We start from the raw sequence: 27778 nt of genomic DNA on the forward strand, positions 1-27778 counted from the left end.
TATATTTCCTCATTCTTCCAATTCTTTCTTCTTCTCATTTTTTTATTTTTCAATAATATTTTCAGGTTCCAAAAGAGGGTAATCAAAGAAGAGTAACCAGCTCAAATAGGTTTGCAAAGGGTTGATAGTGTTTGGGTAGCGAGAATGAAAGCCTTCGTCATCTCAAACTGTGCAAAGATATCGCCAGAGTGATTTAGACATATCACTGCACCTGCTTTCCAAGCAAGGCTGACGTCGTTTCTTCCGACGTCGCCCAGATACAAATGCTCCATTTGGTAACATTTTTCGATGACGTATGGACCCTTCTTTTTTGGTACAATTACTCGTGACAAACCGCAGTTATTAAGGTTATCATTCTGTACGGGTCTAAATCCATTTACTGCTCTCAAACTCTGCTTTAGTGACGGACATTTTCCAATCCATGAACCAATTTTCTTTAGTTGTTCCTACTTTTCAAATTCTTTATATCTCAAATTTTGACTCATTATTTGAAATCTGATCGGAGTTCTCGTGATCCGGGCATGAAGTCCGCAAACATATCATGTTATTTAAAGCTGCATTTATCAGAATTGAAGAGAACACAAAAGAAAACATAGAAGGAGAAAATGAGTAATGAAACATGATTTCATTTTTTGGCGTTTTGGGGAAGATAAGGAAAAAAAAAGGTTGACATTCAGGAAATTAAAAACATGAGAAATGACGAAAACATCTGAGTCACCCTCTGGAGTTACTCGTGATGCAGAGAAAGTGGCAAGACAGGTTCATTAGGACTTCTGTTTGATCAAGAAAGGCGTAGCCTTCTAGTTTTGAAACTAGGTGCTTGGTCCCATGTACGATACTTCAACGGTACTAGTGCCTTCTCCCGGCTGGACCATGTGTATTTCGCATAGCTTTTCCCTTGTCGCCTCACATATTCCCTTGCTCTCGTCGAGCGGGGACACCTTATCATCTCCTTCTTTGTTGCATTTTGGTTCCTGTGGTATGCGTCCGACAAACACTGGCTCGTTCGACCGAGGTTGTTTGATCGCCCCCCATACCATGGAGGCCTACTTGAATACATCACTTATTCCTTTTTCTGGCTCCGGAGTTACCCTGGGTCCTTTTTCTGTATCAGCAATAGCGATTATGGCTTTAAGTGCCGGATCAACTTCCTCGTCTTCACCAATCATCCCAACTATCGGCCCGTTGTTGTGGGCGGGCAACGGATTATTGGTCACATTTGGGATATCCTCATCTCTCAACACAATCTTCCCTTGGTCTAACAAATTCTCCACAGCTTGTTTCAATGTCCAACAGTCGTTGGTGTCGTGCCCTTCTACCCCTGAATGGTATGCACATCTGACACCCCGCCGATATGATGGTGATCCCGGGTTCTGCCCGTTCGGTGGTATGGGCTGCAACAAATTCATTTGGACAAGCTTAGGGAATAGGGTGGAATAGGGTTCACCGATTGGTGTGTAGTTGGGTCTCCTGGGTGGTTCCCGAGGGCGGAAATTATTTTGAGGAGGTCGAGGATTGTAGTGGTTTCGGTGAGGAGGCTGATTCCTAGGATGTGGGGCCTGCCCCCGATTGACTGGTTGTGTCCGCTGGATATAAGGCTGGGTGCTCATGACCATGTAGGGCTGAGGAGCGTAGGTCGCATTTTGGTGGGGGAAATAATGTTGTGAGGTTCTTTCCGAAGAACAAAGCCCGGGATCATGATATTCTCCCACCTCTGCCACTGTCATGGACGTTTCCTCTTTTTTCTTCCCTCTTGCCATTCCTCCAGACCCGCTTTGGACGGCTTGGGAGGTTGCCCTTATGGCTGCCTGACTCAAAATTCTTCCCGTTTTCAAACCGTTCTCCACCATCTCTCCAATCTTAATTCGCTTCTGCGAAAGGCTTTCCCATGGCCGACATCATGTTTTGGAAATAGTCGGACTCTTGAGCCTGGAGAAAAGTAGTGACCATCTCTATCTCGTCCATGGAAGGTTTTACCCTTGACGCTTGCTCACGCCATTTGATGGCGTATTCTCTGAAACTTTCCGAGGGTTTCTTCTTTAAGTTTGACAAAGCATTTCTGTCTGGTGCGATGTCGATATTATATTGAAACTGCCCTACGAAGTCTCTGGCAAGATCATCCCATATATGCCAGCGAGATATGTCTTGGTCCATATACCATTCCGAAGTGACTCCCACCAAACTTTCTCCAAAATATGCCATTAGCAGTTCCTCTTTTCCGCCGGCTCCCCGCAATTGATTGCAGTATTTTTTAAGATGTGCAATGGGGTCACCGTGCCCATCGTATTTCTCGAACTTGGGGGTCTTGAAACCCGTTGGCAGGTGCACGTGAGGGAACATGCACAGGTCGGCGTAAGAGACGCTCTTTTGTCCGCTCAATCCTTGCATATTCTTCAGACATTGTTCAAGGCTTCTCATTCTCTTGGCAATCTCATTTTGTTCTACAACTTTGGGGTTCTGATCCTGCCCTGGTGCGAGCTCGCACTGAGGCGGTAGCGGATTAGTACTGGTAGCGAACCTAGTTGGTTCCATTGAGAACGATGGTGCGTGGAATGTAAAAGAAGAGGAGTCAAAGCTTGGCTTGTATATGGCAGGCTGTGCCGTAGCCGGGCAAGGCGATGCAGTAAAGATGTTCATGCTTGCATCAGTGGCCGACATTCGGGGATGAGGCTCAGAAGGTGATCCGGCAGAGAAGGCGGAGGTGGCTGGGTAACCAAATGGGGTAGCAGGGTAATTTATGGGGACATTAGAAGTCCCACTTGACCTGGAGAATAATTCAGGGAATCCGGGGACGACACTTGGCGGCTCTTTCCCATTGTTCCAGTCATCCAGCATTTCCAACATGCGGAGCCGTAGGATTCTATTTTCCTCCGCAGTTGCGGATTCAGGTGTGAGGACGGCTGAGATTGAGCTCTCCTCAGAGACGGGGACTGTTTGCAATGGAATTTCCGAAGACATTTCCACACTTCCTTTTGACCTGGTGAAGTAAGTGTGAGTACTGCTTCTGGTCCTAACAATAGGTAGTTGAACACCTCTCCTTGACCTCGTGAAGTATGAGTGCGAGGCCAGACTTTCACCAAACCAACCGTCTTTTCAAAAACCCTGGGTATGCTCAATGACAAACGCACGGTTAATTTGCAGCAAATAACAGATAGTTAATCTCATGTTGGGCATGATGCACCTATTCAGTTAAGTGGATCACTATATGTTTGCTGCGAGAGCATGCGTCATTCCGGCGTTTTTTATTAGTTTTTTTTTCTTTTTTTTTTCTCTTTTGTTTTTCTATTATTTTATTTTTTTTAAATTTTTTTTTTTGCAGTAAAAGAAATGTGACCGGATCCGATGAGGATTGCCTACGTATCACGATGCCTACGTGAATCAGATCATTACGTAGTTCGAAACTAACAAAAATAAAGAAGCAAGTGCTCATCTAGCATAGGGCTCAAAAGATTTGGCTATTCTTTGTTTATTTACTCATTCAAGAATTTTATTTTATTTTTTTTGGAATTTTTGAAAGAAATACTTTAAAAGAAGAAAGAAAATTTTGTTTATTTTGATTTTTGTTTTATTTTTTTAAAGAAAGACTTCTAAAATTTATTTGCTTTTGACTTGAATTCTGGAAATTTATTAAGAAAAGAAAATATGTTTGGTTGATTTTTTTTTTCGTTTTGTTTTACCTTTTCTACGGAAGAAAGAATGTATATGATGTTGCCCCTTAAATTTTGAAAGAGGGACTTTTAAGAAAATGATGTGAAATTCTGAGTTTTATTTATTTACAAAATCACTTCTAAAGAAAAATCCTAATATTTCGAAATTCAATTTTTCAAATATATATATTTTTATTTTATTTAAAAAAAACATTTTACAAAAGAGAGACTAAAAGCAAAGAGTATTTTTTTGGATTTTTATTGCTGGTTTTTAATTCTTATTACATTATTTCACATGAAAGACTTCAGAAAGAAAGAGACTATTTTTATTTGAGTTTAAGAAAACTTCTATATTATTTTTTGTTTCTTTTTTTTTATATTTTCTAAGGAAAAATTTATAAAGAAAAAAACTAAAGGGAAATATATATTTTTTTTATTTTGAAAATTGGGGCCGGAACCGATGAGGTTTGCCTACGTATCTCACATCCGGTGAGAATCAGACCCGCGTAGTTCGGTCCAATTAACCGAATTATTTTAGAACAAAACTCTTTCCTTTTCAACAAACAACTTTCCAAAAAGACTATTTTTCTATCTTTTGTTGTTTTTTTTTCTTAGTAAATAAAACATTTTCACCTTTTATTATTGCAAAATTTCAAAAGCGTTTTGACGGTAATTGGGCATTGCTATTTTTCAAAGTAGAAAATTAGTCCTATACACTGATATTTTTTTATTTTTATTTTCAAATACTCCAAAGTCAGGTAACATGCATGTCCGAGACAAATAAATGCGCGGAAACAAATAGGATGCAACAAGATGGTCTTTTCATTTCAGGTTGCTAGTCCTAGACGGACCCAACCCCTGTGTTGAGTCCCCTAAGTCAAATGCAATATGATGCAAATAAGCGTTCCTACTAGGGATCCGGCATGAAGTTTCGTTATACTAGGTTTAAACCTTGGTATTTGTTCTAGACTGTGTACCCGAGCGGACAACTCGAGTCGAGGAGGGGGCTACGTACCGGGGACCCGCGAGATCGTCCGGCTTTGTAACTTGTCCGACCTCTTTCTTATTTCAGGTATTGACACTAACAGAATAGGGAGTCTCGACCAGCGAGCTTCTCCCCGGAGGTAAGAAAAGAAGGGTTTCGGCACAGTTTATATACAGTTCAGATAATATCAAAAGCGGTAAAAGACAACATTTAGCACTTTTATGCAAAACATGTAATAAAGATCAGATAATAAAGCCAAATATAACAATTATTCTAAGCTCGAATTCTTGGACCCTGAACCAGTGGTTCTGGGACAAGTCCCCAGCGGAGTCGCCAGAGCTGTCACACCTCCTTTTTGCGCGCCCCCGCCCCGAAGGGTTAGATGCACAGGTGGAGTTTTTCCAATTTAAGTGACAATATTCGAAATGGGATTATTTATTTAATTCAGAGTCGCCACTTGGGAAAGGTTTGGCTTTTGGTGTCCCAAGTCACCGGTTTATCTTGAATCCCAAATCGAGGAAATTTTCGACTTTTCCGAATGAAGTCTGCGAACCAGAAATTCTAAGTAAGGAATTCTGTTGACCCGAGGGAAGGTGTTAGGCACCCTCGAATCCCGTGGTTCTAGCACGGTCGCTTAAATTGTTATAATGGCTAAATAACTGATTTAAATACATGTTGTGATTTATATGCTTCTTATTAGATTTATACCGCTTTTATTATTATCATTTATTTTTATAGAATTGCAACGTCGTGAAAATGCATCTCGAACCACGTCACAATCAATGCGCCCGTGATCGTCAACACATTTTGACTTCGTTGAGATTTGGATTTGGGTCACATCAATGTGCACCCGAATTTAAGAATATGATTTAATTAAGCCGCGCCTAAAGAGTCTAACGCGTTATTATTTTTTGAGAAGGCCATGAGATTCACTAAACGGCCTAGCCTGAATTCTAAATATTATGATTAGTTGTTGAGGGCCCCACAATTTGCATTTTTATTTGGCTCGTCTCGTCTCATTATTTTAGAAGAGTATCCTACAGTGACTATATTTCTAGTGCATTTGTCTCTAAATCTAGAAGAAAAGGTATGTGCTAATTCAATTATATGCTTTGGCCTGATCCGGATTCTTATGATTAATTATCTATAAAGTTAAGAAAACATTATACTTTAATGGAACAATGCTTTTATTTGACAAGGAATCACATACGAGCTAACGAAATATAACACTTAATCCGAACATTTCTTGAGCTGAACTTAACCAAACTTATTTAGACTAGATTAAAGGATTTAGTTACTGGACATTGTTACTAATGGGACTTTGAGCGTGACCCTATGTACTGCCTAACGGAACCAAAAAGATTAAATGAAACAAAAACAGCATTGTATAAGATTGGAGTATACATACCCCGTATTAACAAACAACTACCAAACTAAAACACAAAGGGCTAACCCAGTCGAGTGCCAGTATATGCTTTCAAACTATTGAATTATAAACTAATCAAATTTTTTACAAACCCGTTAATGTACCATAAATATCACAACAAATACTTGAACTTCTTCAAACCTTTTCATTTCATGCTTTCGAACTGTTTTAGTTACATCAATACGGGACTCGAAATGTGTACCTGGAAGGCTGAAATGCAAAGAAGAAGAGGAGAATAACAGGGAAGATCAGCAGCAACAGGAATCAGAGTAACAGCAGCAGCAACAGATGAAACAATTGGGGTAGAATCTAGATCCCAGCTAGACCAAATCTCAGAATAGACCAACAAACGACCAACAGACTCAGTTGGATTTAGAAGGAATCAGTGTTGGACAACATATCAAGACCAGTGAAATCAAAACAGCAACTAAGAATGCAATTTCTAGTTTTTGTCTGTCTGTGTTATCAAACAGAGTTCTTTCCCAGCTTTTCTGTTTGTGTGTGTATATCTATCTCTCAATGTGTATTCCCCTCCCTCTTTCCAATTCTCCTATATGCTCTGTGTGTATCTATTTGTATGTATTTCAGCTCTCTCTTTCAAAAATTCCTCACAGTCTCTGTATTTTCTTTCTCCCCTCTAATTCTGTATATGTCTATCTCCTAATTCTGTATCTCTCCTCCTCTTTTTTTTTTTTGCTCTCCTCCTCTTTTATAAGCCTAAACCTCAGCCCTTTATCAGCCTGTTGGATTAATCAAATACCCCTCCCATGTGCTGCCCCTTTTTAGTTTCCACTCAGCTATTTTAAGTATTAACCCCCATCAACATTCCCTGGCAGGCTCATTTTTTAAAAGGTTTAATACTTCTTAAACTAAAACAAAGCATGGGCAGCAGAATATATCTGACAGCATATGCTGTCAAACCATTTTTAACTCAAAATCCCTTTTATGCAGGAAACAGGCTGTGCACAAAGCACATGAGGTGCACCAATGCACATGCTGTGCATGAGTGCACATGCCCTCCAATTCAAAGTTTAAACCAAACATCCCTTTTACATTACTGATCTAAATCAACAGCTATAAGTAAGCAAAACTGGTTCTTAATTGATTCAGGCAAATGTTCAACAGAAGCAAATTGATTTATTTTGTTCAGACAGTTGAAACTAATTGACGACACATGTCGACTCGACTATATTAGCATTAACATACACAATCGTAACCAAAAATCCGACATTTAACAGTATCGATACATGGTTTGAATTATACTGACTAAGCAGAGATGCACTTGAGGAGTTAGCTAGTCAGTACAAACTCGAAACACAACCAATACACATGCCTTATCAGAATAAGAGGGGGGATTTAGACAAACACAGAGGTTTAAGCAAAGTGGACAAACAAAAATCAAAACAAATATGAACAGAACCCTTTTTAAAAAACAAATCACACGAAATAAAACAAAAATAAAGAAAAGAAAACAAGACTCACCTCAAATCTTTTTAAGGAACAAATCAGAAAAATCCACTGGTGTTTGAACAGACCTTCTTTAAGGTTGAATGGACTTTTAAACGAAGTGTTTCTCGGATGAGAAACACCTCGATTAAGGTCCATTAGACCTTAATCTCTTCGTTTTGAACAAAACACGGAACATGCACAGGGAAAACTAGAGTTCAAAAACTTAGATCTGGGATTCGTGTTTCCCTGGTTAGATTCGGACCAAACCAAGTATGGTTTGGTCACGAGGAGGGTCCGGGGAGTGTCTGGTATGAAACTGGGGTTGGTTGGGTTAGATCGAGTTTTGACTCGAATCTTCAAATGAAGATTCGAGGACCTGGGGGGTGATTCGAACCAAACGGTTAACAGGTCTATGTTCAGGGTGGTGAGGGGGTTCTATGGTGTTCAAGTTGAGGTCACCGGCGTTCAGGCCGCCAGGTTTCTGGTGAAGGTGTGCAGGGGCGGCTATGGTTTGAAAGGGATGGGTTCGGTGAAGACGAAGGCAGGGGTGTTAGCTAGGGGGGCAGGGTATGGTGAAGGGCTTATATAGTTAGTGGGTGGGTGAACCTCGACCGTTAGATCAATCTAGATCTACGGTCTGGATCTGAAGGCTTAAATGGAACGGTGTCGTTTTGAGGGTTTGGGTTCGGTCCGGGTGAGACGGGTCGGGTTTGTTAGTGGGTACGGGGTGTGAGATCTTGGCCGTTGGATCAGTTTGGTTTGAATGGTTGAGATGGATCGGCCTTGAAACGACGTAGTTTTGGTGTTAAACTACGTCGTTTTGTGTCCTGGGGGTGGGCTGTTCGGACTGGGGGTTTGGGCTGTTCAATTGGGCTCCAGATTTTGAAATGGGCACGGCCCAAATTCATTTTACAACAAATTTTGTCTTCTTTTTCTTTATTTCTAATTTCCTAAATACACAAACTAATTAAATAAAACCAAGCACCACTAATTAACACTTAACATATTTATTTCACGCGGATAAAATGTTAAAGGTAGGCAAAATTAAACACGGCAACAAATCAGGACAAAAGAAAAAATGCGTATTTTTGTAATTTTCCATATAACAAACGGGTCATGGTTTAAATTACGCATGACACATACATTTTTTTAATTCTTTTGGAGCGATTGTCGCGTAAAACAAAAATCACGTGCTCACATTGTTCACGCAGGTGCGGTCACTGTTCGCACGTGCGAAAAATGCAGAAACTGCCCAGAAAATTGCAGCAGCTTTTCTTTTCACTAAAAAGGCTTTAACTCTATCATACGAACATGTAATTCGATGATTCTTGTTCCTATGAGTCACAAATAATAATACGAATATAGCCCTTCAGTCGAAACTCAACTCGGAGCTCATTTACTCAGTTCAATACCCATTGCGCTCGTTAAACAATTAACTCATATTTCGTGTCAAAAACCCAATCGCGACTTGATGAAATTAGACCAAACTTTCCAGATCAGTCCAATAATTCATTATCAAAATTCCTTAAGTCTCGAAATCAAATTTCGATCTCTAGAACTAAAAATGGATCTTTGGATCATTACATGTTTATGCTCAAAACGGCAAAATCTTCCAAAACCTCTTCCAAAACTTATCCGAGACTCATGGGACCCCGACCAAACATGCCAACACACCCCATAACATAATTCAAACTTGTTCCAACCTTCGGAAAGCTCAAAACAACATCAAATCACCCTCGGATTCAAGCCAAAGAATTCCAAAACTTCCGAAATACGAATTCGATCAAAAAGTCGACCAAACGACGTCCAAATGACCTGAAATTTTGCACACACATCACAAATGACATAACGAAGCTACAACAACTCTCAGAATTCGATTCCGACCCTTAGATCAAAATCTCACCTATCAACCGGGATTCGCCAAAATATTAACTTTGCCAATTCAAGCCAAATCCTTCCACGGACTTCCAAAATGCATTCTGATCGTGCTCCTAAGTCATAAATCACCCAACGAAGCTATCCAAATCATAAAATTTCCAATCCGAGCTCATATACAAATAAGTTAACTCTTAGTCAAACCTTTCAAATTTAAAGCTTTCAACTGAGACTGTTCCTTCAAATTTATTCCGATTTTTCCAAAAAACCAAAACCAACGATCTACATCAGTAATTATACGTTACACGAGGCAAGTCATGCCCGGGAACTGGCGATAAAAGTGCAAAAGTTCAAAACGACCTGTCGGGTCATTACATCCTCCCCCACTTAAACACACGTTCGTCTTCGAACGTGCCCAGAGTTGTTCCAGAAGCCAACCAATTGCTAAATAACATTACCATGCATATACCCGGGGCTGATCCCACGTTACCCTACCTCATATAGTTTCGATAACACAATATAACTGAAATTTCATAATCCATCCTAGTCCATAAACCATAGAACCACATTTCTGCTTCTAAAATCCTCAATACGATCAGAACCTCACACCTATACTTTGAATAGACCCGAACTAGCTGTAGTAACCCATGCCTGCAACCTCAAGTGCAGTTATCCGATATACCACGTAACTCAAATGCATGTAGCGATAACTTCCATTCACAGCAGCTGCACACAACACCCGAATACCGGTAGAAACCTCTTATCAACTAAAGTCTTATTCCAACACTTCCATATACTGCCAATGATAAATGAAACACGCAATAAATCATAACCATCTCTCAAATTAGTCATCCATAAGGTTACTTCTCCTTTGGCAAGGACCATAGCAAATTTTTGAACCGAACCTCGATATTTACCAATCAAACATGCTGAAATCGAATCAGTTTGTATTTATTAATGATCCCCAATGATCTCTTCTAATCTAACACATTACTATAGTGACATGACACATCCATACAGACCTAAGCCACAACTTGCACAATACACGCATCAATACGCAACAATCCGAACATACTCAAATCATGAAAATGACTCAAATGAAAGAGTTGAACCTCAAGTTCACTAGTACAACCACAACACAAGACTGAGAACCCGTATCACATCATAGGAACAGAACACACGATTCTAACCTGCAAGGTCATACCTCTACATATATTCACTGCAATGCGCGACCTTATTTAAACACTGCTCCACATTGAACCACCTTAAGTCACTATGCTCGAAATCGACAACCACGCACAATTTGATATCTGGAACCAAAGCAATTCATCATACTCACGGTGAAGCAAATAACATACACCACGCACACCCGATAGGACATGACCGATACGTTGTTCACCGAGCAACACCAAATTACTCTTCCCGCTCGACTTCCATTATGAAACTCCGATAGAACCGCACCATAGGTGCCTATAACCAACAGATCGTATCATCTCACAACCTCTAATACCCAATCATTCCACTATAGATACTCTAAAATTTCCCTGTGCCACCAAGCAAACCCGAATATCACCAGTCGATCTAAAAAGAAGGTGCCGCAATACTACCGAAGTGCTATCAACTTAATAACATTGCCCTTTTACTAAAACATAGACTCTCGTCAAATCATTTCCAATTAGCAGTACCATTTCCTTAATTATCTGAGGCTACCCGCTGCCTAAGAGTTTTATGAACTTCCTTTCAGAACTGAACTGTAACTCATCTAGCCAAGAACTTCCATTGATCCCATCTAGAAGAAAAATCATTACATATCCTATGCTTCTCACACTCGGAGAAATTGCACCTCTCCAACCACGGTAGAAATCAATAAGAACTCTCCCAATTCCATTTGCACAAATTCAACTGCCAGGACTGAATCCTTCTAACTAGACCAAGCTAAGCAAGCCATCAAAACCCAAGAGCATTATTGCAAGTAGCTATAGGAACTCATTACCTCGAACACACATAAGGAATTCATCATATCCTTACCATACCGATTTGGTCTACTATCAAGATACCCCATCTATCTAAATTTCTTCTAATTCATCTTCAACTTGATATTCCTTCTTGCTGTAGCACCACAATTTCCTCAACCTAGGCTTATCACACGAAACCCAAGCATAAAGCTACACCGTCTAAGGCTCCTAAGCCGCTGAATACTCTTTAAGTGTTCCCCAAAGCCATTACCTTCACCTTCCCGATACTGATATATAGAATCCCATAATTAATAGAGAAAATACCACAAGTCTTGCCATCTTCCACTGAAAACTCAGTTTCTATCCATAAGTACAACTTAGAAGCCTCAAATTATTGCATGTAGAGTTTTGAACACAATAGGACCATCCTCTAAAGTCATCCACACTACTCAAACCGTAGTTAGATTGATTAAACGAAGCGAACAACCTGTGCTTCATTAGCACTCCGACACTGCAGAATGTGACCTTATTCCAATATAACCAAGCAACTTCTTGCCCTATGCACTAGGCATTCCTTACCAACCACAACTCAAGTCATTCCCCGATTCTCCTACACCCATAAAGCATAACATAGCCTTTATTGAAATTTCCTTTACTCGAGCCATAACTGATTCACAAATGCGTCTCGAACTGGGACCATTAGAGCATATAACCGTGCAATCAACTATTCAATAGCGGACTCCCCCACTTGGCTCAAAGCCATAGGTCAAACACGCACCATAACTCATAACACATACGCTTTATTGCTTCCATAATACCATAGTGGGATTAACTCAATCCTTCATAAGCTCGTGGAACACAGACCATCTGGTACTTCATATCCTCTACAAATCTCGTATTTAATCTCATAACAATTAAACACACTCTCTTAAGCGACCTAAATTAAATTCACATATATATTTCACTTGTAAATGGGATCTTCTAACGGACAACATAAAGATCACACAACTCCAGAACACTTTGCAGGAGATAACCCACCTGCTCCGCCTTAACTAACATTTATGTATACCTTCCACCATCATAAACTGTACGCAATCGCGTAGTCTTCTTGAGTCTGAACTCATACCGCAACATGATTTTTTTTAATTCACTCAAACTGGGAAACATGAAAAGATTCTTCAACGCCGATAACTCGGGGCTATACCTCGAATCAAGATGGAATTCGAGCACCTAATAGTTCTTCTATCCTCCAGCAGACCCTTCTTGTCGTTTCCAAATCATATGAGTACATCTCGCAGTACTAACATACTCATCACATAGTTACTCAACCGTCACTTCCACTAAGAGGGACAATACCGAACATATAAGTTCAAAACACTTGCTCACACAATCAGCACCTCGGTGCTCAAGCCATAGGCAAAGATCCGGCCTCAAGTCCTTCAGATTGGCCCAACATCAACTTACAGAGATCACACCTCGCCCCTCAATCGGGAAATCACAAAACATCAAGGCACATCTGATACTGAGCGATCATGCGCGCATACGAATGCGTGGAAGGAATTCAAAGAGTTACATTTCAAGCTGAATCAAAGGACGCACGATAAGAATTCAAGAATGTGAAATTTTCCTAAAGGTTCTGCAGCCTCTCGAGGATAAATACAGATGTCTCTGTACCGATCCGCAAGACTCTACTAAACCTGCTCATGACTCGTGAGACTTATGTAACCTAGGCTCTGATACCAACTTGTCACGACCCCAAACCGGTCCGGTCGTGATGGCGCCTCTCGTGAAGACAAGGCCAGCTGACACAACACTCACCTTAACCCTTTAAGCATTAAGAGTCATTTTTAAGTCTTTAAATTAGACAATGTTTCATAATAAAATCCTAGAATAACAGTGCGGAATAAAATACCAGCCCGACATCGGGGTGTCACTAATCATGAGCAACTATCAAGGTCTGAATACAACAAAAGTCTAAAAATGTACTAAATACAGTAACAACAATGAGGGGAAGGAAGCGGTGTTGCGAACGTCATGCACCAACCTTGCTAACTCTGATGACTCCGCGGCTGAGCTATCAACACCCGCTACCGAGTTCCGATATACCTGAATTTGCACACGAGGTGCAGGGAGTAATGTGAGTACTCCAACCCAGTAAGTAATAAGAGTAAATAAAGGCTGAGCAGTAGAAAACAATGAATCCACATTTACGTCGGGTTCAATAAACACACCAGGCTTTCAAAATAATAATACGAGTCAATCTTCCCTTTTAAAATCCAGCTTTTAGTAAAAATCATCTTTGAAATACCTTCCAACAGTTTCATTAGGGGTTTAATACCATTTAAAATAATAGTAGAGATTAAAGTCATAATCGGCCCCTCAGGCAAAGCATATTTCGTAAAACAGCCCCTCGGGCAAAACAGTAATCACAAACACTTCATAACTTGAAAATCTCAGTGGAAATAACCAATGTCAAATCAGTGATTAATTTCTGAACATCTCATAAACCCTAATTTAAATAAAAGTTGTTTTAAAATATTTGTGCAACTTTACCACAAAGGCTCAATATAAAGATGAGTGAAAACGGTCAATAAATCAATATATTCGATAGAAACTCATTTTAAGAGGAGTGAAATCAATAAGTCCATAAACAAGCCTCTCAGGAAAAACAACACTCATATGCATGTATATATATATCGCCCCTCGGGATAGCCTCTCTGTCACTCGTGACTCAACTCTTACCAATCAGTACTCGCACTCAACATTCACGCTCAATTGGGACCATATTGTAACCGCTACGGCGTGCAGCCCGATCCGTATATCTCTCACAATAACTGAAATCAAAGTAACCGCTACGGCGTGCAGCCCGATCCATGCATCGCTATGGCGCACAGCTCGATCCATATAAATAGTCGACTGCGCTCACTGGGGGTGTGCAGACTCCCGGGGGCTCCTACAGCCCAAGCGCTATATTGATGCAGCGCGCAGCCCGATCCATATAAGTATCGCTGCAGCGTGTAGCCCGATCCATATATATATATACACACACACACACACATTGTTGCGGCGTGCAGCCCGATCCATAGATATATAATCCTCACAACTAGGCCCTCGACCTCTCTCAGTTATTAACATCACCATCAGACTCTCAGTCTATCTCAGTCATCAATCTCACAATCCGACCCTCGGTCTATCTCAGTAAAACAGGGAACTCAGCCCAAAACAATTTCCACATGTTAAGAATATAGTGATAAAGCCAGATTTGAGCAATAAACAGGTAAATCATGACTGAGAATATGCTTTCAAACAAATAGAGTGAGGAAAGATAGTAAAAATGCCCCAAAGGGTCTCAGCAAGTCGGCACAAGGCCCCAAACATGGCATACATCCCAAAAATATAATAATGTCAAACAATTAACTATCAAATATGCATTAAAATATTCGTTCGGGATGGACTAGGTCACAATCCCCAGCGGTGCTCTGCCCCACGCTCGTCATCCAGCGAGCAAGTCACCTCAAAGTAACACAACGACGTATAATTCGGGGTTTCAAACCCTCAGGACAGTATTTACGAACCGGCTAATTCTCTAGCTCGCGATGACTTTGTCTCTCAAATCGACCTCCAAATGCCTCGAATCTAGCCACAATAATTCGATTCAGTTAATAAAAAGTATAGGAATTAATTCCATATGAAATTTTACATTTTCCAATTAAAGATTCGAAATTGCGCTCAAAATTCACCCGTGGGGCCCACATCTCGAAACCCGACAAAAATTACGGAATATGAAACCTCATCCAACCACGAGTCCAACCATACCAATTTTACTAAAATCTGACATCAACTCGACCCTCAAATCTTCAAATTAAACCAAGATTTCAAGATTTTCCCAACTAAAATCACCAATTAAATGCCAAAACTAGTAATAGATTCAGGTAATCTAACCAAAATTAAGTTAATAACACTTACCCCGTTATTTTCTCTGAAAATCTCCCGAAAATCGCCTCTCCCCGAGCTCCAATTTGGTAAAAATGGAAAATGGGATTTGTCCCATTTTCCAGAACTTAACATTCTGTCTTGTACTGTTCACACTGCTCACACTGTTTACGACTGTTTACGGGGTACTGTTCATGGGGTATTGTACACGGGGTACTGTACATTGTACTGTTCACGCAGGTGCGGTCACTGTTCACATGTGCGAAAAATACAGAAACTGCCAAGAAAATTGCAGCAACTTTTCTTTTCACTAAAAAGGCTCTAACTCCATCATACGAACTTGGAATTTGATGATTCTTGTTCCTATGAGTCACAAATAATAATATGAACATAGCCCTTTAGTCGAAACTCAATTCGGAGCTCATTTGCTCAGTTCAATACCCATTTCACTCGTTAAACAATTAACTCATGTTTCGTGTCAGAAACTCAATCGCGAATTGATGAAATTAGACCAAACTTTCCAGATCAGTCCTATAATTCATTATCAAAATCCCTTAAGTCTCGAAATCAAATTTCGATCTCTGGAACTAAAAATGGATCTTTGGATCATTACATGCTTATGCTCAAAACGGCAAAATCTTCCAAAAACTCTTCCAAAACTTATCCGAGACTCGTGGGACCCCGACCAAACATGCCAACACACCCCATAACATAATTCAAACTTGATCCAACCTTAGGTATGCTCAAAACAACATCAAAACATCAAATCACCCTCGGATTCAAGCCTAAGAATTCCAAAACTTCTGAAATCCGAATTCGATCAAAAAATCGACCAAACGACGTCCAAATGACCTGAAATTTTGCACACGCATCACAAATGACATAACGAAGCTACAACAACTCTCGGAATTCCATTCCGACCCTTGGATCAAAATCTCACCTATCAACCGGAATTCGCCAAAATATTAACTTTGCCAATTCAAGCCACATCCTTCCACGGACTTCCAAAATGCATTCCGATCGTGCTGCTAAGTCATAAATCACCCAACGAAGCTATCCAAATCATAAAATTTTCGATCCGAGCTCATATACAAATAACTCAACTCTTAGTCAAACCTTTCAAATTCAAAGTTTTCAACTGAGACTGTTTCTTCAAATTCATTCCGATTTTTCCTGAAAACCAAAACCAACGATCTACATCAGTCATAATACGTTACACGGCGCAAGTCATGCCCGGGAACTGGCGATCAAAGTGCAAAAGTTCAAAACGACCGGTCGGATCGTTACAAGACGGCAAGGCTGTTATAGACAATTATACATCCAAAACTGAAAGCCGACAAGGCCACAAACAACCCAACTAGCATATTGTCTACAGACCTCTAACAGAAACATAACTGTACAAAGATGGGACTGAGCTACGTCATACCCATATACATATATATGTACAAACGTATCGTACCAATATCAAAAGCAGCTCCGGATCAAATGGAGCACGCCAACTCTCGTTGATCAGGGTTCCTAAGAAGCGGGACCGTCAACTTGCCTACCTGCACCTGCAAGCAAGAAATGCAAGCCCCGTGAAATAGGGAGTCAGTACGAAAAATGTACTGAGTATGTAAGGCATGGAAATTAGTACGTAAAAGACATAGATGAAACATGGATTACTGAAACACATCTTTAAATCTGAATAACTTTGTAAATTTTGGAATGTTTATAATGTCATGCACGTGCATGTAAATATCATGTCATGCATAGGTATGAGTATACATAATATCATCAAGCCACTGAGGGTATCCCATCATATCGTCTCGGCCACTGTGGGCAACATCATCAACATATACCAGCTGATCAGGTAGTGGTGCGTATATAATGCCATAACCTCTTCCCATATCCCATATACATATACATATACATACATATATATGCGTATATAACGTCGTTTGAATCATATTTCAGCCACTGTGGGCAACATCATTATCATATACCAGCTGATCAGGTGGTGGTGCGTATATAATGCTATAACCTTTTCCCATATCCCATATACATATATTTACATATATATGCGTATATAACGCCATCTTGTCATGAGTCAATGCACATGTATAAATGAGTGAAATACATGAAAAATACATAATAATCTCGATATTTCTTTCGAATAAACTTTTCCAACTGCATATTATTCTGAGACCCATGAACAGAAGATAATAATAATTCTCATGGGGAATCAAGAATATAGACACCCTACCATTTTTATGAATAGTGTAATTTATAGAAACTGTGTATTTGTTCGTTTCTTCAGTATAATTTGGACCATGCCAAAAGAAAGAAGGGAGGGCCTTAACATATCCGTTTCCTTGAAATTGGAACGAACTTGTTCTGCTTCTAACGTTTTTGTATACTAAAAGCAAAGATGGATTAAATCTTAAATGTTGAACTTGAACGTTTTCTTCAGCTTCTATTGTTTTGTGAATCAAAATGGGTCTAAGCAAAATTTTGCCCCAATGTTGGTTTTGAAGCTTCTGTTTCTTATTTGAACAGAATGTAACAATTAAATTTTTGTCTTTGAAATGAAATTGTTTATCTCATTTGATTTGATAAAGCCTACCACAAAGTCTTGGTAAGACTTTGATTTTAAATCTTGACACATGTAAAACATGAATTAATGACTCATCTTATACAAAAGGGGAGGGGGGGTGCCACGTTCCCCCTTGGTAATTGATTAAATTTTTATCTGCTTATTAGTTAACTGGGTAATGTTCTGTTACCAGTAACTAACCAATTACCCCCAAACTTTAAAAATTGCCCCGAATTACTTAAAATTCTATTTATTTTTATAAATACTTCATATATACTTTATATATTATACTACCATGGTCATATGGTGCCTTGCATGGTATTAGTTCCTAATTATAGGGTATTATCGCTCGACCCCGTATTTTATTCCAAATTAGCCACTTTTAATGAAACTCGTTTTCTTTAATCCATGTACTCCTTTACCCTTCATAACACTTGTTTATCGCTTGTTATAAATAGCGTAAATATGTTAACGTCAAGATGACCTCATTCCCGAATCTACATCAACTAACTAAAGACAAAACTTTTAACGTGCGAAAACGCGAGATGTAACAAAGACCGAATTGAGTAATTATTAAAACAGAAAGTATATGAAACTGAGTCAATAATTAAGAACAGACAAATGATAACAACAAACTTTAAATTAATAACTCGTACAATTTTATTAAGAGTATCCGCATACGAGGCTTTGTATACTCGATCAACTTTTCTTTTTCTTGTAGCCAGAAAGACGTCCCTGCTTGAAAGAGACTCAGAAGTTTCTTTCTTTTTTTCCTGATTATATAAAAAGTGGTATAAAAATATTGCGGATTAAAGTTAATAAGTTCATATTTAAAAGAATAACAAGAAAAAAAATATCAAACCTCACATATTCGAGCAAAACTTCTTTTGCCAGCAGTGTGTGGATATTTCAAATTTTTGCGATTCTCGGTATTGGTTTGGGACATTTTCTGCAAATCAGCCAATGAATACAGAGTTGTCAAGTTCAATTGTCCCAACAGATTCAAATCAAGCTTAAATTGTGCACTAGGTTATGTAACTTAAGTGCATTTGATATATAAAGATAGTTAAGTAATTTCTAATTAAACATAAACCAAACATTCTCAGCAAATCATGAGACAGTACTTAGTTTTACCTTGTAGGCATCAGAGTTCCAATAATTAAGAAGATCCCTAAATTGAGATTCAGGAATATCAACCGGCCTTTTCTCCATCCGAAGCTCGTCATTCTCATAGGCTTTATAATGGTCGTTAAGCAGTTGATTCTTATACTTTCTCCAAGCATTCTGAATTGATTCAAAAACCCACTTTTTGCAGCATCAGGAATATCATATTTTCCCTACAAATTTAATTTGCTACAGTTAGGTTAGTGTAAAAATATGAAATATCTACACAGAATATTGCGAACATCAAACCTTGATATATTTCCACATATTTTCTTTTGTTTAAAGTTTCCTCCAATTAAACACATTAAGAGGACAAAAGGCCGCATTCCTTGCTAATGTGCCGAGGTAGCTACCCAACTCTGCTACAACATCATCAGTAGGACCTATGGGTTGATTGTTCTCGTTTAGCACAATTAGCTTGCGCTCTTTCCTACCATGAAACACTTGGCATCAGAGTTTTTCTTCTTTTTCATTTTTCGGCAGAAGGACCTGCATTAATATTAAGTAAGAATAATCACCATATATCACGTCCATATTGTTTGTTAATTTAATGAAATAAAATTTATATGTTCTTGATTTGTTCCTCGGATTGTTCGTTTGTTTCATGATTGGAAGAATCCTCAAATTGTTCATGTATAATTTGTGAAGTACGAGTGGTGGAATCCAGTGGCAGTTGCTGCAATTGTTCACGCATTGCTTGTGATGCAAGAGAGGTAGAGTTCTGTGACTTTTACTGCACATGTTCATGTACAGTTTGTGTTGGAGGAGAAGCAGAAGGCTGAGGCAGTTGCAACAATTGATATTCCACTTGAGCTCCTAATCGCGGAAGTTGTTTTTCAATTAAATTCAGATGATGCTTGTCATTTGTCCTTGTAGCTTGAACAACTCTTTTTGTTTTCAACGATGAAACTTTTTGGTTCAGCAAAGATGCAAGTGATCTGGCTGCAATGCAATTTTTAGCTTTTTTGTTTTTACTTGAGTGCCCTTCCTGATTCATGACTATTCAAATTCCAGTCAAATTCAGAAAGTAAAATAAGAAATAAGTTTATTTGATATAAGTAATGCTGGTATACAATTTGATGCTTCCTTTGACATTGATGTAACTACAAATACTTTAAAATCAAAGGAGCTAAAACAGAGTTGTCAACCAGTAATCAAAGGAGCTAAAACGGAGTTAAGCAGTATATGCTCATAAGGCCAGTTCTGTAATAAATGATCTTCAAAAATGTAAAACAGGTACACAATTCTAATCACCTTATTTCTTTCTCTAGAATGCAACTCTTAACTTTCATCGAAATTCAAACAACATAGTAACATATAATATCTAGCTTACATAACAGAGAGGCACTAGCCAAAAACTCAGCAACATCTCAAGGGACTATTGCAATTCTTATTATGCCCACAGGGCAAAGATATTATTACTATATATATATTATGAATAGATGAGTTGTGTTGATTGTGTGCCTTATCTTATGCTTTGAATAAGGGAGAGTTGATTGACTGGACCAATCTATTATGCAGTTCCATATGAGAGAACCACAGATGTGCAATCTTGTATGCCGTACTGTTCTTAATGCAAAAACTGCAAAAGAGTTAAAGGAGAAGATTGAAGATGAATATCGGGTCAACATGTGAGAATTATCCTATGAAATCTCTATATATTGAATTTGTTTCCTCTTTTCTGGTTGTATAGTATTGCATCTAACATGCGGTGTGACGTTTTAACAGGATTTTGGATAATATTCCTCTTGTTATGCCCATAAAAAGGCCTGACCTGGACACTACAGTCTATCAGCATGGTTTTCATGTTGGTCTAAAGGGACAATATGCTGGAGTATGTATCAGATTATTTCAATTTTTGCTTTGGTGGTTTCGGTTTGTAAATATGGAGGCATTGTGAACTTATTTCCTCTGCATTTTCTCGTTCCTTCAGAGCAATGAGGAGAAGCATTTTATCCATAATCATCTGACATTCGCTGTCAAGTTTCACAAGGATCCACAAACTGATGTGGCTAGAGTTGTAGGTTTTGAAGTGAGACCATTTAGGTAATAATGTGTTGTATGATTGCTATTGATGAGCAAAACTTCACTGTCATTCCCATTTAGTAAGGCGAGTTATCTAGGGAAATATCATTAAACAGATACCAATTGATCTCCCTAAAAACAAGACTAACAGGAACAGAAGACTACCCGATTCAAACTAGGTGAAGCATGTCAAAATTCATGGATGAGCACTTCTCAAAACACGACAAGAAAGGAAAGAATTTCACTATGACACCTAAATTAGATTAATTTACTACTCAAACAGTATGGAATCCAAACTGAAATCGCTAATACACGACATGACCAAAATTGAGCAAAATCTCGCAACAGCTTCAAAACATTAAACTAAACTATCCTAAACAACAATAGGCAAGGAACATCGATGAATAACTCCAGGAAAATGCAAGTAATTGAACAGATAAATTAAAAGGCAAGAAAAAACTGAGCTTTAGTCCATTGAGGTCGGAGAATCGGACAGAGATGAAATGAGGAACAGATAAAGACATTGTTTTGGAGGTTTTATGTAATAATAGGCTTAATTAACACAGAAAGTGTTCAATTTCAGGCAATAATAAACAAAGTGCAGTGCACTGCTGGAGTCAGAAAATTAAATTTAGATTTCTTAATGACGAATTCACCTACCTCTATCTAACAGAAATGAAGAATTCTGATTTTCTGATTTGCTGATGTATATTAACGTCACCAAGAGCTGCTAAAATATTAGAAGATCCCAAATCCTGCAAAATTGAACCATGTTAGACTAAAATACTAAAGAAATAAAATAAAAAATTATTAAAATTATATAAACAAGAGTAATTATAAAATATTGATAAAAAATATTATTACTCACACTAAACAGAATATATTTAAAAGAATATAAGAAGTTTCTTCTTTAATCATCTGATACCATCCAGTCCCAATCAGTATCATCAAACTCATTCTCCTCTTCCGATGTTTCTATAATTGTATCATGTGAATGTTGTGCATTAGATGGAATATCAACGACATCAACGGGTACATCGTTTCTTAAGCATCCAACGTTAACATCAACTAATCCACTTAAGGAAACAATGTCATCATTAGGCTCCCTCCAAAATACGTCTTCAATATTGGAGCAATTCTCTTCCAAAGAATCATATAAATCAACAGGGACTTTATTCCTTGCATAATAAACATCTTTCTCAATAGGATACTCCACAAAAAAAAAACTTGATAAACTTGTGATGCTAACACAAAAGGGTCATATGTACTACATAATTTCTTAAAGTACACACGGGTTAACCCATATTCATCTATTTCATTACGAAACCAATCACATCTAAATAGTACAACACTAAAACAACCCCAATAATCAATCTCAATGATATCCTAAATAGCTCCATAATAGATAACCTCACCATGGATGGGAATTTGGTCCCTAGAGCTAGCAAAGCTATCGGTTGTTGCCGATAAAGTCACTCCATTGTTTTGAGTCTTGCATCGGAAATCCCGTTCTATGGTATGAAATCAGTATCCGTTAATGAAATATGCAATATATCTTTTGGCGATCGCATTAGGCCCTTTAACTAGCCATCTTACATAATCGAGCACTTCAATATTTTTAACTTTCTCAGCAAACCAATTGTTGAATTCCCGACTATGATTTCTTGCCCTTTCCCATGCATTTGATCTATTGTGATTACCAATTAAATTCTTATGTTCCCTGCAATGATGAATATTTCAAGATCAATCATATCATTAAAAAATGAAGTATAGAATAAGTGTTATATAATTTATCTTACTCGACAAACTTTTCCACTAGTTCATCTCCAGTATTGAACAGAGCATATCGATGTGCTTCATAACATAACTGTGGATCTATGTGAAAAGTATTTTTCTTCTAACTTCCAATTGGATGGCCTATAACAGGGAATATATATGACAAATTTTGAGGGCACTCATCATCTACAGTTGGGTATCTACTGAATCTTGTCTTCACGCTGTCATGTAGGTATCTTGAACAAAAAGTCAAACACTCTTCTGGCAAAAAATCCCTCTGCTATCGATGCTTCTGGATAAGATCGATTACGAACAAATGCCTTGTATTTACATAGGTTCCTCTCAATGGAATACATCCGACGAAGATGAGCTGGACCTCCAAGCTTAATTTCATTCACCAAATGTGGCATTATATCGAAAAAGGTTGGATGAAATTTTTTTTCAAGCTCACAATTTATCTCAACAATTTCAGAGTTCATTTTTTCAAGATCTCTTCGCCTTATGACCTTACTACATATGGCTCTAAAAAAGTTACCCAACCTAACCAAGGATAATGAAATACTCTTAGGCAATGTCTTTCTAACAGCAACCTGGAGCAAGTAATGCATTATAAAATGAGCATCATGACTCGTGTACCCTGATATTTTCATCTCCTTCACTTGCACGCATTCTGAAATATTTGAAGCACAACCTTTTGGTAACTTGGCATTTTTTATGACGGTACAAAATAAACTTTTCTGTTTTGGTTCCATGTAGAAACAAGCTTTAGCCAAACTCACTGTTCCATCATTATCTTCTCTTGATTGTAACTCCTTTCGTATCCCCATTTCTCGTAAGTCACAGCAAGCATTTACATGATCCTTTGACTTTTTTTTATTTCCAATAAAATCCCAAGCAAATCGTCACATATATTTTTCTCGGTGTGCTTCACATCAAGATTGTGCCTCAATTTGTTATGCACCCAATATGGCAATTCAAAAAAATAGATCTTTTTTTCCACGGACCCTTGTTATCCGGAGGTCTTTTCTTTTTACCCTTTCCAAAAACATTGTTGAATTCAAGTAGCTCTTGAAATACTTCTACACCCGACAAAGGAGTAGGTGCAGGTCTATTCTCCTCCTTACCATCAAATGACTTTTTATCTTTCCGCAAAGGATAATCATGAGGCAAAAATCTTCGATGGCCCATATAACACATCTTATGACTGTGTTTGAGATATAGAGAGCATGTATCATATTTACAAGTGCGGCATGCCAACCTCCCGTTGGTGCTCCATCTTGAAAGCATAGCTAATGCTGGAAAATCACTAACTGTCCACAACAAGGCTGCACGCATTTGAAATGTTTGCTTTGTCTCAGCATCATATGTTTCTATCCTAGTTTTCCATAGTTCCTTCAATTCTGCAATAAGTGATTGTAAGTACACATCTATATCATTTCTTGGAGATGAAGGACCTGGAATGATCATTGACAATACGATATATTCTAGCTTCATGCAAATCCATGGTGATAAATTGTAGTTCATTAACATGACATGCCACGTGCTATGAGAAATGCTCATGGTTCGAAATAGGTTGAAACCATCACTTGAAAGACCCAACCTAACATTACGTGGATCTTTGGAGAAGTCATGATGTAGAGAATCATCCTTCCAAGCTTCTCCATCAGCAGGATGCCTCATATTCTCATCATTAGGTTATTCATTAGCATGTCATCTCATTGCAATAGCTGTTTCAGGACATATGAATATCCTCTAAAGCCTAGGCTTCAAGGGAATGTACCTTAAAACCATTGCAGGAACTTTAGAACTTGTATTAGTCAATGCACGATTAGAACTTTTCCATCTAAAAGACCCACAAACAGAGGCCTTTGCATTGTCATTCCAAAATAGCATACAATTATTAGGGCATGCATGTATTTTTTATAATGAAGACCCAAATCTTTTATCATATTTTTAGCCTTGTTGAAAGACTCTGGCTGCTTAGCAAAGGGAAATGCCTCTTTTAACAATTCTAACAAGTCTGAAAAGGCTACATTACTCAACCCATGCAAAGACTTAAACAAGTATAACTGGATAGTGAAACTCAGTTTGTTGAAGTTTTCACACCCTGGATATAATTCTTGTTTGCCTTCCTCTCTTTAGATAGAGCCTCTCTCATCCCTTCTTCTTGTATCGGCTCACCTTCTACATTTCTGAATGTATCATGAAGTAATCCATCAATATTATCACGCATGTTAAAACCTTCATCATTATTGCTTTGACGAGGTGTAATTCTAGAGGAAAATCCTTCACCATGGAAAACTCATTCGGTGTAATCATCAACAAAGCCATTAACGACCAAGTGATCCTCCACCATATTTCTATAATGGCAATAGCGATTTATGCATTTTTTTGCATGGGCATAATATTTCATTTCCTTGGGAAGTTCGTTCAAATGCCTTATCAAGGAAATCATTCACTCCACGGATATACTCATCCGTCCATCTTAGGAGATGCATCCAACTTTTATCTACATTATGCATGGAAATCCTATACGACAAAAGTAAATCAATATAATTTACTCAATAAAATAAGGTACGTACTAATTTGACTTTGGCTAAAGCTAAAAGGGGATGAACTCAAGGAGTTACAAATAGTAAAGCAATTCTTGCATTGAGAAAAAAGCTATAAAATCATTAGAGAAGAGATCTGTTCTTAGTATCAACGAAAGTTCAAAATAAACCACAAAAGGTGTTCACATGGCACATTTTTGATAAGTACAACAACAACAACAACATACCCAGTATTAACTTTTACAAAGCCATGATTTCCAACAAAACAAAGCCATGATTTCTTTGCATACACTATAAACAATCAAAGAACTAAGTATTTATATTTCCAATTAATTTCCATTATCTCACATATTTTATTTTATTTTAAATGTGACAGCTTAATTATAACCGTTGATTATGTTTGGGATCGATCAAATTTTAAGTTGGTGATTTGTAGCGACTTTTGACCTAATTAAAGAACGCTTTGAAGCTAATTTTTGTCTATGCTGGCTGAGTTTATTATCTTTTTTTGGTTGTATTATTGTTTAATCACTAAGGATGTATTATTGATTAATCCTAATTTTGGTTTGGCCTTGTTTTACCTTTCTAACTCTAATTTCAGCCATTCTTGGCAAAACTCAAAACACAACTAATTCACTTATAATGGCATTTCCAAAGACAACAAGACTGAACACCTAAAGACTAAATAATGGTTTCAACATCCACTATATGTTATCAGGCCGACAACTCAGAGCTGAGAAACTATTTGATTTTTAGAATGAAAATATCAGGATTGTGATAAAACATCAAAAGACCTCATTTTTCTTCCTTCTAAACCAATTCTACTACAAAACTTAACAATAAAGAAAAAAAAAAGTTTCTTTCTTTATTAATCTGAAAGAGGAAAAACAAACAAAAGATTAAATTTTAACATTAAGAAACTAACACAATTACAAAAAGAAACGACTTTTGAAACTCACCAGTCCCAACAACCTCTTAAAAAGCCGGAGAAAGGGATTCTTCAAACACCAAACTTGAGGAAATTGTTAAGGAAAAGAACAAACAGTCACCTACAAACAGAAGAGTTAAATCTTGGTTATAGTAAAAGCTTCAGATTGGAGAAAAGTTAAATCTTGAAGCAGATTTTTGCAATGAAGAAAAGAAAGTTTCTCGGTAAGAATGAAGAGTCTGTTAAAATATTCAAGCTTCTAAATATTATTTTTTTATTTCACAAAATTACACTACCAAAAAGTTGGGATTTATTTCTGCAAAAAAGTAACATTATTGTTGAATACAATGCTGCCTAGATATACATTGTTTCAAGTTCAAGCCTCTCTATGGTGAAACAATAGATCTAATGTAGTATCAATAGTTTTTAGAAATCACGCATCAAAAGTTATCCCTTTTGTTTGTTGTCCAAGTCCAGCACTATTTCAAGGTTTTTAAAGTTAAGATTCACAAGTACATGCTCTATTTTCCACAAGTTGTTACACGCGTCATTGACACTTGTAAGATAAATATGTTTTTCTGTATCTCATGTACATATCGTGCTACAGAACAACAACCACTTTGAGCTTCAAACATGAAACATTTTGTCACCAGAAAAAAATCAAAGAATGGGGCACAAAAGAAAACTAATAAAGATGCCCAAAAAATGCACCCAAAATCACAAAAATTAAATAATTTTACATGTATTCCTTAAACAAAACAATAAACCCCATGAAGTCTACACGTGAAATCAATACATATCGATGAAATTAAAAACAGGGCCACAAATCCAAAAAGGGGAAGAACAAATAGGGAATAATACTAGGAAGAAATAGTGAAATAAAGAAGCAACTAAATTAGTAAAATGGAGGAGATTTACTGAATATAGCAAAACTTAGGCTTTGAGATTTAGAGAATACCCCTTTGTACCCTTATTTGACAAAAATTAAAGAGAGCACATTAAAAGTAGGCGAAAAAACCTGAGAGAAAGAAAGTACCTGTGATTTCACCCGCTCAATCCTAAGTCGTGGAATGATGTTAGTTTCTTTGCTTCCTTGGAGTTTCAGACGCCAAAAAATTTCAGAAATTTATTCTTCGAGCAGTCGAATATCGCCAAAAAGGTTTTTACACAATTTCGTTTTCTCTAACAAAGAGATTGAAATATGGGTTTTCTCCGAGCAATCGATGCTGGTTTAACAGGGGAAGAAGATGGTCTTTTGCATGGTGTTTTAGTGGACGTTTTATGGCTGAAAGACGGTGGAAATTTTGGTCAGAGATGGGCGGAGACGCGTCAGAGGAGATTTAGGGGTTTGGGACTTTGGGGATATCGACGACTGCTAATACTATATGGAGTACTTAAATTAGAGATTTTTATGTTTTTATTTTTCTAATTAATTAAAAAAATAGAAATTATTTTTGTTTGGCGGGTTTAACAAAATTTAGGAGGGAA

At 37.8% G+C, this 27778-nt stretch overlaps 2 long non-coding RNA genes across 5 annotated transcripts; both read right to left on the bottom strand.

Moving 5' to 3' along the window:
• Positions 1 to 6151: 6151 nt before the first annotated feature.
• LOC138886882 (uncharacterized) lies at positions 6152 to 16823 on the bottom strand. Of its 2 annotated transcripts, XR_011405822.1 has the most exons (4): positions 16730 to 16822; positions 16387 to 16443; positions 13382 to 13443; positions 6152 to 6268 (listed from the first exon to the last, which is right to left on the bottom strand). It is a non-coding gene; the product is annotated as an uncharacterized lncRNA (long non-coding RNA). The 2 variants fall into 2 exon arrangements; XR_011405821.1 differs by lacking the exon at positions 16387 to 16443 and having other exon boundaries at positions 16730 to 16823.
• Positions 16824 to 18393: 1570 nt separating this feature from the next.
• On the bottom strand, positions 18394 to 27674 carry LOC104212279 (uncharacterized). Of its 3 annotated transcripts, XR_011406093.1 has the most exons (8): positions 27327 to 27674; positions 26322 to 26411; positions 21903 to 22212; positions 21695 to 21789; positions 19259 to 20008; positions 18980 to 19182; positions 18708 to 18794; positions 18394 to 18618 (listed from the first exon to the last, which is right to left on the bottom strand). It is a non-coding gene; the product is annotated as an uncharacterized lncRNA (long non-coding RNA). The 3 variants fall into 3 exon arrangements; XR_707317.2 differs by lacking the exon at positions 21903 to 22212 and having other exon boundaries at positions 19259 to 19997; positions 27327 to 27673; XR_707315.2 differs by lacking the exon at positions 21903 to 22212 and having other exon boundaries at positions 27327 to 27673.
• Between the last annotated feature and the right edge of the window lie 104 nt (positions 27675 to 27778).

Source organism: Nicotiana sylvestris, chromosome 3 (assembly GCF_000393655.2).
Source record: "Nicotiana sylvestris chromosome 3, ASM39365v2, whole genome shotgun sequence".
In the NCBI taxonomy this organism is placed as follows: Eukaryota; Viridiplantae; Streptophyta; class Magnoliopsida; order Solanales; family Solanaceae; genus Nicotiana; species Nicotiana sylvestris.